Genomic DNA, 9,667 nt, shown 5'->3' on the forward strand with positions numbered 1-9,667 from the left:
GTTTGCAACCATGATGACATTTTATTTGCACACATAGCCAATCCACACTGATCGCATCCATCCTTGATCTCATACATAACCACTTTCTGGCAGTTCCTTGGGTCCCAGGATGTACATGCTCAGGAGACTTGATCCACTATGGAGAGAATGGATTTGAGAATGAAACCATCTCTAGCCCTGGAAACAGCACAGGACCATTTGGATAGGGACTTCTCAGGACCCAGAGTGAGTAGGTACCCGGAGTGAATCCAGAAGGAAAAGGAAGGAAACTATTTGTCTGTGTGAAGCCCCCCTGTAAAGGGTGGAGTGGAAGATGGCCCTAACGGAGCCCAGTGACACTCAGAACCTAGCACAGGAGTCCTTTCTTTTTGCTATTCCTGAAGGTGCTGCTATGTTTTTCCAATGGCACAAAGCAGCTGAAGACTCACTCGTGTGCCACACGGTGAGCATAGCCTTTGCTGGCTTTTTAGACATCAGCCTTGGAGGATTGTGTGTTGATGCACTCGGTCAGCTCATTTCCTCAACACTTCCGAGTCTAAACATCAGAACTAAGGTCCTTATCAGCGTCTCCTCATAAGAGATCATTCCACTTGGGTTGCAGGATCCAGGACTTGAAGGGGTCAACAACCCTTGAGAGAGTATTTGAGGAACTTACCTCATGTTGGTGAGATAAGTCTCATCTGAAGAAGAAATGGGTTCAGACCAGTGTAGTTTAAGAGCTACATAAAGGTGCAAAAAAACATGTAGGCAGCAGCCTGGCATCCAAGTTGGTAACCTTTCCAGATGCCTCCCAGGAAGAAATAAAAAGAGCTTCCTCATCTTCGGGAAACAATCTCACCACTGTTTCAGTGGGGGAATATGCTATGGCAACCACAGGAGAAACTGCTCAGATGCTGAAATCACACGGACGGTGAGTGTGCCCACATAGCTGGACCATGGAGACAGCACAGAAGAGGCCAGCCACCGAGGGAATAACGTCAACAATGTGTGCTGAGGGCTAGGGATGAGGCTCTGTGGTAAGAGCACTGATCTACTGGTCTACCTTTGATTACACTGAGATCAGTTGAATCTAAGTAATGCCACTTGAATTGTCCCTCGTTTTCCAACTGCTTCTCTGCTCCTTCAGTATCTAGTTCTTTCTTTTCTGCCCTCCATCCTCTCAGAGCAAGCATGACACTCCATTAGGTGGTCTGCCTGAACCATCTTCCCATTGTTCTTCAGCCTTGTGCCCTCCTCAGAATGCCAGGGGCCGTTTACAGCAACCATTTTCCCCCTATCAGGAGCAGCTACCGCTAATACCCTGGATTCAACTCTTGCCCACTCCATGAGTGGGGGATTTTTCCAAAGAGCATCCCAAGAACACTGGCCAAACAAAGTGCTTTTACAATTTTATTGTCTGCTGGCATCCTAAGACGTGTTCTGCCTACACTATCATTGTATTCGAGTGGTACAATGAACATAACATCAATTTAGCACTTTAAGTACCCAGTTCAGTAGGTACACACTCCTAACACTGTGCACCGTACATTATCCACCCACAGAACATCTTTATCTTCTGAAATACAAATTCTGCACATATTGAGTAGTAGCTCTCCATTGCCCTCCCACTCTCACAGGAAGACTACACTAGGTGCCTCCCATAAAGCACATCCTTTTGTGCCTGAGTATGTCTATAACACACTTCATTTATCTATCTGTTGTTAGGTGTTTAAATTGATTTTACCTTTCATACTTTTTTGGATAAAGCTACAATGAACTTCAGTACAACTACAGCCATGCACCGGTAATGACAATGATATGCTCTGAGAACTGTAGTTAGGTGAATTTGTCCTTGTGCCAGCATTTAACAGAATGCACGTCGTATACAGATCTAGGTGGTAAAGGTCAGTCAAGTCATTCCACACACAGCCTCGGGAAGGAGTCAGCATACCTATAGGCATACCTATGTTTAATGAGACCACTGCCAGAGCAACAACAGATTTATATTCAAATTTAAAATGAGCACCCACTCTAAAATAATAGGAATATAGCAAATACATCAACAAACAAATCAGTCATTCATTATCAAGTATAATTTGTATTAGCATAATGTGTGCTACACTTTTATTTGATGGGTTTACTTACATTAGCATCACCACAAACGCGTGGGTTACTCTTGCACGAATGGCCTCAGCTGGCCACAGCGCACTAGGCAATAGGAGGCTGTGAGTTTCCTTTGAACCTCATGGGATGTCCTTTGGGCATGAGGCCCACTGGTGATCAGACAGACCATCCTATGCTGTGCATGGCTGCATCTGAGTCTCTGTTTTCAATCTTTTTGAATGGCAAGTTGGACGTTTTAAAGGAAGCACTAGACTGTTTCCATAGTACTAACAAGCTGCTTTCCGGGTGGGTTGGTGGGTGGATGGAGGGACTTGCTTCCTTGGTTTGTAAAATGTGCTGCTCGGATTTTCCCTTATTGAGTCCCAGTGCACATTGAATGTGTTGAGGGCTTTGAGTGATCCTGAAGACAGGTCAAAGTGACCTAACTTCTCCAAAGTAATTCCATAGCAACCCTGCTGTGTTAAGTAACTGGGAACCCACCACCTGTTGCTGATAGGGGAGCCAGGGTCCTGAGTCCAGCAGGTGTGTGTGGAAAGGGCTATAGTTCTGGGCTAACTGTCATGGAAGACTCACTCTGAGCAGAGAAGGATCTATCTCCCTTCGGTTAGCATGCTCAGTGAATTCCCTTGCCACCGAAGGACTATTCATCCTCCAGGATTCATTCCCACACCCCTACTTCTCATAGGCAATTCTGACTCCACCTCTTCTTTCTCTAGGCAGGGACTAGGGGCCTCTCTTCTGTGAGCTTCTCCTGGTTTCTTTGAAATGCTCACCATCCACTGTATCAAAGGCAGTCAACTGTAGTCACACAAGCCACCACCTGGAGACCTTAATTAATATTTGGGTGCCCCCTTCTTGCTAGAATTTCCCCTCAGCTCTGCCCTATGTATTTGATGCTTCTAAATATGCATTTTACCTATTACTTGAAAGATTAATTTGATATTACTTAGTGAATTTGCTTGTGTCGGGGAGGTCCACACCATACCTGTGGAGGTCTGGTGGCAACTCTTCTTTCTATAATGTACATCCAGAGCATTGACTGCAGACATCAGTCATGCTGATCTCATAAAATGTGCATTTAAACAAACAACAAAAAATCCTGGGCGGTACTTTCTATGGCTGACTCTTTTACTCTTTAGCTCTTTGAAGATGAGTCACCTCATTTTATTTGATATACAGTTGATATACAATAAATATCGCATGTAAGAATGAATGAACACATGAGTGACTGACAGAAAATAACCTGTTTCCTCCTGCATCAAATGAGCCGACTGGCAGTTCTTTCAGGCTTTCTCTGGTTACATTTCTCATTCAACAATAAAAGCTGAGCTAATTTGCCCCCAAATACCAAATATTTTGCTCTCAACACCATATGATCCACAAACTCACACACACGAAACTATGTGAAATTAGCAGGAAGGCCTGCTAATGAGGATGCAGCATTAACTAAGCAAATGACTCTGGATTTGAGAAAATCCATAGTTTTATAAAGTACCAATTTTGCCACAGGCTAGAGATACAAGAAGAAACGTTCACATTTGCCTGTGTAAATTTACTGCAAATTGGCAGTATGTTCTGGAATTAGGGAGCTAGACATTATGGCTTTGGGGGCAGAAGTGGGGGGATGGGTGGTGGTGAGGAATTCATATGCTCAGTCTACCTGGAGCTCCCCAACGGGTCAGTAATTCCCTGGCTGTGCTACCATGGCTTCCCATTGATGGAAGGCGGGGGTCTTACTTGTTCAGAGCATTCGGTCTACCACTGGGCTGCATCTCCCTCCCTCACGGGCACCTACTGCTCTTTCTCCTGCAGGTTTTGAGGCAGTTCCAGTTTCTCATAAGCACTGTGGCCTGAGAAAAATGAAGGCATCCATTACTTATAACCTCTCAGCATTTCAGAGGAGAAAGGTTGGCGATGGCTGCCAAGATCCAGCAAATATTTGGTTAGCTTGGAAAGAATGGGCGCTCATTTTCCAGTTCTCACAGATTTCTGTATGCCCAGTTCCTTTTTATTAAAAATGTTAAATCCAGAGATAAAGTCGAAAGGCACCCTGGGCTCTCAGCATTCATCTGTATCCCGGGGGAGCAGAACCCAAGATCTAAACAAAGAAAAGCTCAATCAATAGAACTCGTGGATTCCCTCTAGGAACAGACCCTAGGTACTAGGAGTGAGCTGTAGCTTTCCTTGGATATTTATGGGACAGGCTTGGAGACCCTCTCTCAGTTGAAGAGGTCAGTACACTGTAGCCCACAGGCCAAATCCTGCTGTTACTACTGCGCTCCCTCCCTCCGTCTTTGTGTGTGTGTGTGTGTGTGTGTGCAATGTGTGAATGTAAGAGTACTTTTGAAAAAAACCTTTGAAATGGTTGGACTTTCTTTAATGATGTGGTAGTTTCAGATTTGCATCCAGCAATAAAGTTTCATGGAAATGCCATCACACCTGTGTGTCTGTGCCTTGTCACAGATGCTTTGAACTATGGTGGAAGAGTAGGTGAAAGAGACCAGGTAGCCCTCCACATATAAAATATACACCATCCGGCTGCTGGCAGAAGCAGCTTGCAGACCCCAGGAGCAGGGGATGAAAGGCTTGGGGTTCACCGTTATCTGAAGTAAAAACTGTAAAATATACATGCACAGTAAAATAATTATAAAGCCAACACCTGGGTACCCTAGCACTTGGGCAGAGAAATGAAGCATTGTCCCTAAACAGCTGCGTCCCAAAAGCTCTTCCCAGAGTTAGCACTTTGCAGTAATATTTCCCTTGCTGTTCTTCGTAGCATGCATTACTACCTAAACTATGTAATTGAATTAAGTTTTGTTTGCTTTAAAGTAGCTTTTATAATAAAGCCATCCTGAGAGAGCGGTTATTTTGGTGTTTTTCATAATCAAGTTTGGGAGGCTTCTGTGTGTGGCTTTGGTCCTGTCCCCACCCTTATAGCGTGTCATTCATTACATCATTCAGGCAAGGTTCATTGGTTGACTTCACTATCATTGGGTAATTTAGTATCATTTCTAGTTTGGGACAATTGTGAATAATACTGTTATGGTCATTTTGCATTTGAGATATCCTTGACTTCAGACTCTTGGCAGAGGAATGACATTGCAGGGACATGCGATCTATGTGCCACCAGATCTCTTCTACTGCCAAACTGTTCTCTTGTGGGTTGGAACAAGTCCCATCCAACAACAGCTGGTGTTTACTACGGAAGCTGAGGAGTTTCTTCATCCTGTCACATGCTTGCTCTCTGACACCAAGGAACCCAACAAGGTACCCAGCCATTGTCAATCTTCCCTTAAAATCATCTTAAGTCATAAAAAAGGTGGTGAGTGAGTCAGCTCTGTACAAATGCTTTTTGGAAAGAACATTTCCTTTCGATTTTAAGACAGGGTCTAACTATGCAGCCCAGGATGGCCCCAAACTCACAACCTTGACTTTGCCTGCTGAATATCTGTTTGGATCACAGGCATTTGGCAGCCCTCTCTGCTGATATGGTGGCTCTTACTAAGTTCCTGTGCTTGGAAAATAGGTTGGTGGGTGTCAAACCACATCAACCACCATCCCTGATGCAATGGGTATTGATCAGTGGTTCTCAACCTTCCTAATACTGCGACCCTTTAATACAGTTCATGTTGTAGTGACCCAGCAATCATTAAAGTATTTCATTGCTACTCCATAACTAATTTTGCTGCTGTTACGAATCATAAATGTCTGATATGTAGGCTATTGTTGCCGAGGCTGAGAACTACTGGTGTAGAGGAGGCACACTATAGCAAGTATCTGGGCAGCTTCTTAAGAGCAGGACACCAGGGCAGCCCCCACTGCCCCCACAGGGCACATCAGGGATTCTGATTCCGACCCTTGGTGCTGTGTCTTTCTCCAAAGGGTTTTTATGAAAATGGAACTGAAAACCCACCGCTCCCACCACCAGCAGGCTGAAAGCCCTGCACCTGGGGTAGCAAGCACCAGAGGCATTGCTGAAGCATGATGTAGCACTCCACTGAAAAAGAGCACAAATAACGACAACCCCCCCCCCCAGCCCTCGCACACATTTATCCAGTTTGTGAAGTGGATTAATAGAATAACCAATAAAACATGTATAAAAGCTTTAATTAAATGTGATGAAATAAAACTTCATGTTTTATTTATGGACACTCCCAACATGTAAAGGATTCAGGGAGACATTCATTTTTACTGCCATTTCGTCCTCATATCTATAATTAAATCCAGGCTTCAGTTCTGGCCCAAAGCGATGCGGCATTTTAAAGCTGGCCTTGGACACCCCTCCCCCAATCTGCTTTTAATTATAACCACCATCCCCAATACAGAGGAGGCTGGTGACAGAAGAGAAGAGAACAATAAGACAAACAAACAAACAATGCCGGTTACCATTGTGTTTTAAACCAGACACGCTGAAGGAGTGCTTCAGGCGGGAGGGGCATCCTCTATTTCCAGTTTTATTCTGTGCCAAGTATACAATCCCTTCATTTTACTTTTGACATTAAAAAAAAAAAGGACTTCATGAAACAAGACAAAATAACTTATGATTATATGAAACATAACTGTGACAAATCGTAAAACTATACATATTAATAGAAAAAAGTGTACCTAATTCCTTAAAAGATTTATGACAATAAGCACCACATGTGCCCCTACCATCAAACTGGCCCCATATCCAGTATGATATACGCAACTCATTTCTCTACATGAGTGTACAGAACAATGTACAAGGGCCTATGTGATTTATGGAAAACAGATTTCCACATTTTCCTCCCAAAGTGCTTTATGTCAGCAACATTACAGAGGACGCTTCTCTGTCTGTACAAAATAAATCTCTTCATTTGAACGCACGCCATTTTCTTCAATGAGTTTGGTTTTCTTGTCTCTGTTACTTTATCCATGGCAATAACAACATTGATCTAAACAGTCAAATCAAATCAAACACCAAATAAAAAAAACTGAACATTGTCAATACTTCCAGGCAATAAGGGGATGGGAAAGAGGCATGGGCTCTGTGACAGGGAGGCAGGTTAACCCTGTTCTAAGCTTGCAGGTTAGCCCTGTTCTAAGCTTGCACTAGTGCATTTGGCAGATGATCACTTGAGGACACTGAACGTAACCAACACTCTTGTCAGGAGACTTTCTGCTGAGGTCTACCAAATACCTTGTTTTCCACTAAAGAATCACCTGGGCCACATGGTAGAGACTGGTGTAAGGGACCATATCTCACAGGGTCAGGGAATATTTAAATGGCATTTAAGTGCTGATCAGAAGGTAAATTACAAGTGACACTTTGAAGTAGTTCCTTCAGGAAGTTACAATGGATGAAGGCATATGTCTCTAGTCATACTGACCTTTATTTATTTACTTATTTATTTATGGAATTTATTTATGGAATATTTATTTGTGTTGTGTGTGTTTTCAGGAGCACTAGTTTTTATTGTTGTTTGTATTTTTCTTTTTAAAGTGGAATGACAATTTCCATTTGGATGTTTATAAAAATGGCTACCCATCAGGACTAAAAGGGCTTAGGAATGGAAGGGAAAAATAACTATGTTTTCAAGCTCTGTTTTCATTGTTTCAAAACACAGATGGAACTGTGAAGGCCAAAGCAAGCAAAGAACACATTTAAAGCTGAGGAGAAATTCTGGAACCTAAGGACTAACAGCTTGTACAATCTGAAGGGGCCAGTATGTATCATGACTCAGCCCTGCCCGCAGCCCAGTGGCTGTCGGGGCTATCCTAGAGAGCCTTTGAGGGGCTGCACATAGCCTAGCTCTGCTCATGCTTTCTGATAGCAAGAATGTTCCTCTGGGGCTGGATTTGGGGCTGGCCTAGAGGTCTGACCTAGTAAGAAGGCCAGGTTCTCCATGGATCTCTCCTACTTAGGTGACCCAGGAAAGGCAGTGTCACATGGAAAGCCACCACGAGTCCAGGGCCTGGCTTCCAGGACCCATGCCTCCACTACAGGGAGAGATGGCATGTGTGGTCTATGTTTCCATTCCTTGCTATGACTCCTCCTTCCTATACACATCCATAACGCAGAGTAGAAAAGATGGGTCGTAAGACCACAGTGCCTCTCATCTGCTCCTTCCTCATTATCCAGAGGAAATGTGCTTGGAGCGCTGTGTAAAAGCTTCAGGGTTTAAGAAGAGATAGATGCTTCTCTTGGGAGTGGGGTCTCTTTTCTTTCTAGAGGGTAACAGAGGTCAAATGAGGGTTGCTATCAAATAAGACAGACAGTGTCTGAGTATGTGTGTTGGTGCTATGGGCCAAGGGTGACAACACAGGAGCTCTAGAAGGGTGGTAGTTCCTAGCAGCCTGAGAGCTCACCTGTGGAGGAAGGCCGGAGACGGTCCCTTCCTTAAAGCTCAGAATAACAAAGGGAATTTGAAGTCTTGTGATTTAGAAGCTTGTATGATAGTTTCCCCAAGAATAGGGCCTCTTCAGCAACACCAAACCAACCAATGTGCTGAAAGAAAAAAAAAAACAAAACAAGGAAGGAAGGAAGGAAGGAAGGAAGGAAGGAAGGAAGGAAGGAAGGAAGGAAGGAAGAAAGGAAGAAAACAAAAAGAAAAAAGAACCCACACTCGATTCTTCATCTGACCCATTCAGTATTCAGTGCTGTCTTGGAAGGAAGCATGACATGAGGTGGAACTCTCTGATTTGGGGCCAGGCTCACAGGCCTGTCTATGAGGATACAAGCAATCTCAGGATCCATGCCCTACGTTGAGCTGTGTAACTGTCTCATCGAAGTGATGCTGTCCCCAGTTTCATGAAGAAATTTGCTTTAGTTCTATTTAAAACCACTTTTTTAAAAGAGAAAAAAATTCTAAAATGTGAGTGACCCAGAATGTTGGAACTGACCAGGTTATCTGGAGTCCGGCCTACTGGTGTACCCTTTCCCTCAGGACAAGGGGCCTTTTAAAGTGTTTTTCTAAAAATGTCACTAGAAAATGATGTCTTATTTAGGTTTATCACAGTTTTATGCTCTGTGAAAAATTCCAGGCCTTCGAAGCAGAGTTCTAAAACATTGCTTTCTTTGAACCTTCCCAAGCGTTGATAAAACTGGTGGATCGTCAGCCTGTCTGACCAAAGTCAGGACAAAGAAAGAGTACTTATAAACAGTGGGCAGCGCAGTATAGAAGACAGGCAGATGACTGGATCACCCGAGAGAACTGGGCAGAACTATACAAAATGACTGGACAAGAGATGCCCTGAGTTTGGCTTTCTGAACAAACCCACACACTTGACTCAATGTGTCCCGTTTTGTCCCAGGCAGAGCAATGGAGCAAAGGCCATGCATGCATGGACTCTTCAAATGAAAAGGCTTCCAAGGAACCATTGAGTAATCAAACATGAGAAATATTTTTCTTAAGACAGAGTTTTGCTATCTAACCCTGGCTGGGCTGGAACTCACTGTGTAGACTGGGGTAGCTTCAAACTCAAGAGTACCTTCCAAGCGCTGGATTATAGGTGTACACCCTATACTCAGCATATGACGATTCCTGCAATAATCCTGGAGGCAGGCGCGCGCGTGTGTGTGTGTGTGTGTGTGTGTGTGTGT

Source organism: Mastomys coucha, unplaced genomic scaffold (assembly GCF_008632895.1).
Source record: "Mastomys coucha isolate ucsf_1 unplaced genomic scaffold, UCSF_Mcou_1 pScaffold21, whole genome shotgun sequence".
NCBI classification, from domain to species: domain Eukaryota; kingdom Metazoa; phylum Chordata; class Mammalia; order Rodentia; family Muridae; genus Mastomys; species Mastomys coucha.